This window comes from Limulus polyphemus, unplaced genomic scaffold, assembly GCF_000517525.1.
Source record: "Limulus polyphemus unplaced genomic scaffold, Limulus_polyphemus-2.1.2 Scaffold1803, whole genome shotgun sequence".
In the NCBI taxonomy this organism is placed as follows: Eukaryota; Metazoa; Arthropoda; class Merostomata; order Xiphosura; family Limulidae; genus Limulus; species Limulus polyphemus.
Window position 1 is genome coordinate 45594 of NW_013667413.1, and position 8159 is coordinate 53752.

The 8159-nt window shown below is 31.9% G+C and overlaps 1 long non-coding RNA gene across 4 annotated transcripts in view; it reads left to right on the forward strand.

Moving 5' to 3' along the window:
• The window catches only part of LOC111087154, a 25676-nt gene that overhangs the window by 5404 nt on the left and 12113 nt on the right, over positions 1-8159 (forward strand). Inside the window, exon 1 of one of the 4 annotated variants that reach the window (XR_002611872.1) lies at positions 4919-5197. The exons of the other annotated variants lie outside the window; for them this stretch is intronic. This is a non-coding gene — a long non-coding RNA (uncharacterized LOC111087154). Of the gene's footprint in view, positions 1-4918; positions 5198-8159 lie in introns of those variants that run through there. 4 annotated transcript variants of the gene reach the window in all.

The following is an 8159-nucleotide window of genomic DNA, read 5'->3' on the forward strand; positions in this document are numbered from 1 at the left end:
TATATATATATATATATATCGGCTTTTTTTTAAGTACTAAATTTAAAGAATCATTTAGCTCAATTTCAGACCATTTGAAATTCTAATACGTAACAATACTTAAACAATATATATACATAAATAACTAATTACATATTATCAACATTATCGTTAATTTGGCGTTTGGCCCATTTAATTGTGCGCTCCACTTTACGATTTCTCTGTTTCCCTTTGTTCCGATCCATCATGGCACCATCTTCTTCATCCACCACAACATACTCAACTCTGTTACATGTAACGTATTTTTCCCCACATACATGACCATTTTTTTCAGTTTTACAGGCATCTTTCGGTCGCACATAAATCCAGATATCTCACGCGATTTTATCCATCCTTTTACTATCCTGACTCTCAGGTCTTCCTCAATGTTTCCGTCGCTCTAAAGTATCGATCCTAAATATTTAAATTTTTGTTATCGTGCTATAGGTTATCCAAGAATGTTAATGGATCCACCGTTTTGTGCATCATGACAAACTACATTCCGTATATTCATTTTATACCGTACTTAACTTAAACCCTCCTCTCTCCATCTGTTTATTCCATAGGTTTACCTTTTATTTCAGTTCCATTGGGCTTTCACTACATATAACCATAGCATCCGTGGTGCTTGTTAGAAGATCTCTTCTGTCATTGAATAGAGCACAAGAATGAATAAGTATGGAGTCAAAGCATAGGTGCATTCCCACTGTTATCGGAAAGTTCTTTGAGTCCGATATAAATGTTCGTGCATAAGCTCGACAATCTTTATACATATCAATAATGAGTCTGATATATTTTTCTGAAATTTCCTTATTTCTCAAACTGCCCCAAACCACTTCTCTTGGTACTCTGTCGTATGCGTTTTCCAAATTCAAAAATATAGTATGAATCGTCGTCCTCTTTTTCTCGGTGTTTCAGAGTTAAAATATTCAGGGCAAAAATCGTATCCATTGATGAGCATCCCTGTATAAATACAAATTGATTATGTGAGATTGGGCTTTCTTTTATGTATTTTCGTTTATGTATTACCCTTTATCCTAGCTTCATCGTGTGACTCATTAGTTTTATACCTCGATAAATCCCAATTGTTTGGACGTCACCCTTTTACATGTAAATTGGTACAATTGTACTTTTCTTCCATATATTAAACAAAACTAAAATCATACCAATTGTCAATAAAGTATGAACGAATATAATTTTTATAGAAAAATTTCTGTGGTCATAACGCTTAAAATTGAGGGATATTCTGTCTACAAGACATAATCCAAAAAAAAAATTACTAACGAGATAAAACTGTCACGGAATATCAATTAGGAGTTAGGCGTTGGATATTTTAACCCACAACATCTCAACACCTAATAATATTCATCATCTGCAGCCAGTTGTGTGTATAGTAGTCATCCCTAAATTTTAGTTTTTAAGATCTTAAAAGTAACATTATGTTAGAAATTAATTTGTTGTTAAGAGCCACTCTTAGTTTCTATAAATGTTAGACACCCAACGACCACCCTTTAGAAAAGTATTAGCAAGTGACAAGAACTATAAATCCTTACCTAAATAGTTCAATAATAACTGGACACACAATTATTAGTTCGAACCAAAAAACACAATTTTACCACTATTTTCCTAATATTGCTTTCTTTGTCGAGAAATCTCAAGCACAAGAACAACTGCATTTCATCAACCATTACAACAAGATATTTAGAATCTCTAACTTTAGATATTATGTTATGTTGCATCATTTGCTTTCTAATTACATTAATAATTGAGTTTTAAATTTCAGAATATAGATATGTTGTAAGAATGGTATCGTAATTTGTAATCTTCAAAAAGGCAATGAAGTTTCCAAGGCTCGTTCTTAATATTCTCTAATTTTCTTTTCAACTCTATGCACAACATTCCACAGTAAAGCTCTTCTTCTGCAATATATTTTAAAATATGGTGATTTTTTTCAATATTATCTGTTCTACAACGACTTTATCAGTCATTATTAATATTGGGGTTTTGCACATATTAAATAAATTCCTCAGCTGTTTAGATTAAGCTTCATAATTATAACTTTTAACTGCATTAGGTTCAATGTGCTCTGGTAAATTCTCTTTCACTAGCCCATTTAAGTTTCTACGCTTTATGCGAAAAGGGTACAAGATCTACAAAATACACCGACTAGTTTTGGATTGAACACAAGCCATCTGTATTTTTTATCAAAAAAAAAGGTCCATTGCAACTTGTTAGAACCTTTTACGGAAAAAATTATGTTTCGGTAGCTGAAAAATTATGTTCAATAAATGGTATTTCTACCCATCATTCGTATGGTGCACAGTGCTTTCAATTTTATCAATACGTAGATGAGTAAATGATACACCCTATGCCATGTATGAGACCCTTACCTGCATTAGCCGTGAGGTGTTTCAACATCCAAATCATCAAATGAACTATATTCCTCTACTTTATAGATTCACCTATCATATCTTCAGCTGCGGGGCTTGGCAAGGGTAACATTTAGGTTCCTCATTGGTCAAGGCAGATGAACTTGATTCTACACTCAGATCCCTTACAGGGTCAGGAATAGATCAACCTCCATTCTCTGAAATTTTGCTTGTGTTTTGTGTGTGTGTGTCTGAAACTTTTCTAAAATGTTTGATCATCCTGAAGTCTACCAGGAGTTTCACTTTCACGTTTTTGTGTAATTAAAGAAGATAAAAATATAAATTGAAGGAAGTGTAAAAACCAATCATTGTATTTTTAGAAATACTAACAAATCACTTACTAGGTTGTCAGATAGCAAAAAACAAAAATAAACATTATTTGAGGTAAAGATAAATTAATCTACACTTTTTCTATTTACGCAATTAAGGATCAAGAATAATAAACAAATCCATTTTCTTTTATTCTACTATAAACGTATATGTAAACTTAACTTTGTCATTACAGTGATTAGTAATCACATTGCACGTTATTCATAACTTATACCGATGTCAATCAAATGGATTTTTTTTCAGTAAAGCACAATTTAAGCTTTTATTTAACAAACGAGTGTGTTCGTTCATAACTGGCGTACCGCTGGACCAATTATCGCTACATCTAACATGTACATTTCAGGACCACAGGGAGAGAGATAGGAGTCGGAATTCGGAGCTGACTCTATGTCTTCCTCGTACGTTAAATAGGTACTTCAACTTGTATTTTTACTTGGTCAAACATTTGTATAATCTATGTCTTCCTCGTACGTTAAATAGGTACTTCAACTTGTATTTTTACTTGGTCAAACATTTGTATAATCTATGTCTTCCTCGTACGTTAAATAGGTACTTCAACTTGTATTTTTACTTGGTCAAGCATTTGTATAAAGAAAATAAATATTTCACTTGTACTAGTCTTAAAGACATTTCTTGGTACTCTGCTGTATTTAGAATCAGCGACGTCTTGCGGTTTTCATAACATTAAGTATCGAATCTTTTTTTTTTATTTCTTTAGCTACCTGTCGTTTCTGGTAACCGTACATGTAACTTACCAAATTGAAACAGCATAAAACAGATGTAGCTTTCCCATTAGAATAAACACGTGAGCAGAATTAATTGTAGACAGAGCAGGACACTGGCTAACTTTTTTTTCTTGTAGCTACTTATCCATACCAAACGAAATTCATATATTTTATCCATAGGAAATTCACAATCACTTTTAATTACATTGACTCAATTATTGAATTGTTATAATTAGGTCTTGAATTTTTCGAGTTTTATATTCGATCGTTGTACCTACCTTTTCTTTCGAATGAGTTACTTGGAAGAGAATTGCATTGCTTAATTAAAACAAAAAGAACACTTCTAATTGTAAATCAAGTTTAAATTGGTAAAGAGAGAGAAAGCAGCAGAAGTTTATTCCACTATCCTAATTTAACCCATGTTAATGAGATGGCTTACTTGGGTACTGCACCTTCTTTGTTTTTTGGTGCTTAAGTTTTCAGATATCTGATAAATTGCAATGATTGGAAATTAATCTTTTGATGAACAAAAACAACAAAATTAATAAAATATTGCAGCTGAGTGAGCAAAGTTACCAAACGTAAGTCAAGTGTTTCTTTTCGTCAAATATATTTCGGCTTTTTAAAGAGATAAACAGCGGCCCAAATTTTTTAGCGTGTTTAACGATTAGAGGGCTTCTGCGTTTCCAAATTTAGAAATCGTGTCAGCTAAAAACAAATCAATTACAATATAAAAACAAATATGGATATCAAAAATTCTATTTTTATATTAATATATTATTTTTAAATAGTTTTCCGTATTTCATTGATTGGAAAGCACAGTGCGTCAATATCTCTAGTTATAACATCTGATGTAGGCTTAGGCCGAAATATTATGGGTTCAAAATGAAATTTTAAAAGTGTGATTGAAAACATTTTTATATTGTTTCATTCCTATCAATTACTAAATTTATATTTTCATCTATTATTTGTTTTATATTAGATCAAATTGTTGGTATGTATGTTTAATTTGCTATAACTTTGTCAGTTTCCACACTTAGAAGAGCGTTATTTGACCTCAGTAATGGATACAAATGTTAACATGATATAAAAAACTGTTTAGTGTAGGAATTATTAATTTATTTATTTTGTGGGTGAATATTTTCATGATATTTTAGTTTTTCATAACGAGAGAATTAAAAGCAATTATTCTAAACTGAACGTTATGATAAGTTTAGTTACGTAAATCGGTAAGAATCGTACGTTGTGTTTATAATTCATTGATGTTGAGGCTGTTGAACATCGCGTGAAATTTATTGATGTCGAGGATATAGATATTTCTAGAAGGCGAGCAGACGATCAAGAGATAAATATAAAAATAGTGTGAGTTGAGCTGGAACAGCAGACAGACAGAGCAGACGAGAAAGTAAAGTCACGGGAAGTAGAAGTTTGGCCAAAGAAAAGTTAAACGTAAAGTTAACTGTCGTAGGAGTGAAAGACCTGATGGTTAATATAAGCCTAACGATTAATATATTAGATTAAAAATAACCGTTTTAAAAGATATAAGAATTACAGTTTATCCCGTCAAAGCCAATTCTAAAGTAATTGAACCAGTTTGAGTGCACTTTGACAAAAGGAACAGACGATATCGGAAGTACGAGGTCCAGACAATAACTGGAAAAGCAGTATACGACTGTGGTAACTCACGCTATAATTGTAAGTGAATTATACACGAAATGCTGGTGCGATAGAAATAGAGAAAGGTAGTTCGGCTTGTCAGCTGAAATTCTAAAGCAATTGAATGGACCTAAGTGGACTTTTGACAAGAAGAGAACTATTTATAGTGTTTATGATATGTCTATGATCTCTATAGTGTAAGAAATTTGTGGTGCATACGTTTAACTACTTTTAATATATATATATATATATATATAATTTTGAAAACAAGTGGAGTGCGTGCTGGTCGTTTATTTTTGAATTTATCGCCAACAAATCACAGGCACCTACTGTACAAGAATCCTTAGCCCAACACTCACATTATTCAACCTACTTACTAAATACTACTATTATATATAATATTAAATCCAAGAATAATTCTCATTATTTTGACAATAATTTACAAAACATTCTTAATAAAGCCTTTAAACATATAGTTAAAAATGGCATTATACAGTTTATATATGTATCTATATGTGTACAAGTAAACAGATACATTAAAAGTGATCAACATTCACACATGAAAACACTTTTACTCAGTAAATTATTACTTTTTCAATTACTTATTACGCATTAAAGTTGATGGTTTACGAACGTCACGTGGTATACTAAATGAGATTCTGTTGAAAAGAACTTTGAAATTATATTACAATATTAATGCGGGTCATGACAGCGTAATGTAAATTCGCCAGTGAGGTTCCTTTGTTCTTCATAACGAGACAATTAAGAAAAACTAAATACTTAGAGGAGATTTGTATACGGATGGTAAACAAGGAGAGCAATACTCTAATATTTTCAATTCTCTTGGAGATTGTGGTTTAAACCTTCCCAAACTTGTAATCCATTGTTTAGTGCGAACTCTGCTTAGGTTACATCACCAAGCGTATTGACACAGCACGTCTATGAAAATGGGGTTGTCTCACTTCGCTGTTGGGTTTTCTTTCTCTTTTAAATAGAGTGTTACCGACACTTGTCATCAATTGATAAAAAAATGGTGGAATAGATCGCTATTCCTCTTATAAAACAGCTTCAAGCGTAATGATATGTGAGTTTAATCCTTTCTGTCCTTCGGAAATCGTTCTAGAACATCTCAGATCATTTCCTTTGGATATCAGATCTGGGCTCTGAGTTGGCAAACATATATTATAAACACTATTTGTTTGAAGTTACTCTTTGATGAAATATGCAGTATGTGATTGTACATTATAATGGGAAAGAGACTTATAGACTTCCATCAATGCAAGCAGAATAGGTCCAGAACGTCACAATAAGACAAAACATTCATAGTTCCAAAGTTCAAACTAAAAAATCACCATGAATATTCCCAATTTTTGTGTTTGAATTTACATAATTATAGCAAAAGCATTCTGTAAAATGCCATCAAATTCAGATCAAGCAATAAATAGCAGAATTCATTGCTCCATGTGATGATTTTCCATACCAGTTTTAATATTGAACGCAAAATTACATCCCATTCCTTGCATTAACAGCGTAAATGAGTGGCTTATGATTTGCAGCCTGTTTATGAAATCCAGAAGCATGATGTGTTGGCATTCAATCCTGCTTTCACATTCAAGCTCTAGGCAATGAATTTAATGCCAAATGTACGATTTTGTTGCATAACATATTTCAAAATTGGGTACTAGTATGACTGATTTAGGTTGATATGCCCAAATTTTCATATTAGCGTTTACAGTGATTTTATATTTCCACAGCAAATCTCGAACACATACATAACTAAATATCCATGTAATAGTCAGCCCTCTATGAAGTCATGTGAGCTTGCTTCCTTGCAGTATCTTAGCTCCATCTGGTTGCCTGTTGAAGTATCTAACGATTCTAACCTGTATAAACCCTATGCAGCAATTTACCATGGAACTCGTGTGTAAATTGGGGTGGACTTTTACATTACTAGATAGAGGTAGGTTATTGCTGTAGTTTTGGTAACATAATGTATTTGTATTTCTTTTTCTTTTCGACTTTTCTTTCTTTTTTACTTCTGTATAGGCCTTGCAATTTTTTTAGATAATATTCATAAATTTTACATACATTCTACTATATAAAGTTCTGTAAATGTAGAGAATGATAACATGAGTCATCTAAACTGTTGTAGATTGGTATTCCATACTTTAATACTGTATTATCATGAACCACGATAGTGGTTCATAATAGGGATCGCAAGGAGTTGCACAGAACCGTAATAGAACGTTCGGGCAAAAAATACCTTAAACAGAAAAGATTTAGTTCAAACAGCGTTTCCTATTGACTTCTAAGGCTGTACATATACAAGAATGCACAAAGAACCATGCAGGTTAGACTTACAACAAAAAGAAATCCGCTCAAAATGGCCCATTTGTAATTATTATTCTTATTATTATTTTCTTGCCAACCTACAAGAAAAATGGTTTGGTATATTGCACCCAAACCTTTTGTATAATACTAAATAAAGTACTGCGAAAGTCGTAGTGGCACTGAAAAGTCGATTTGTTTCTTCTATATTTTACATAAGCTACAAAAAAAAATCATAATTCTAGTGTAAACGATGCTATCATTACTCCTTAAAGTTAGCTTTTTACAAATATTTGGGGTTCCTATAAAGAAACTTAAGTACAGGGTGAAACAGCAATTATCAGCTAATAAATGATAGATGAACATCAGAGAACTGTAAAATATAAATACTCAATGCTTTGTCAACAAAACAATCAGTGTCTTTAGGAAGCCAACCCCTATATTATGTATAAAGTGAAGGAGTAAAAAAAAAATCAGTACATATAATATTAAATTTTATTACACACATTCGTGGAATAATTACTTTCAAAGACACAGAGGTTTATTTAAAGCAATGTTTTAGACGTATATGTTTTATTTTAAAAGGCTGCTTATCTACTGGTAAAATTTTATATGCGCTTAGTGGGGCTGTGTCTTGGTCTAGACATATATTTGTTCATTGTTATGCATTATA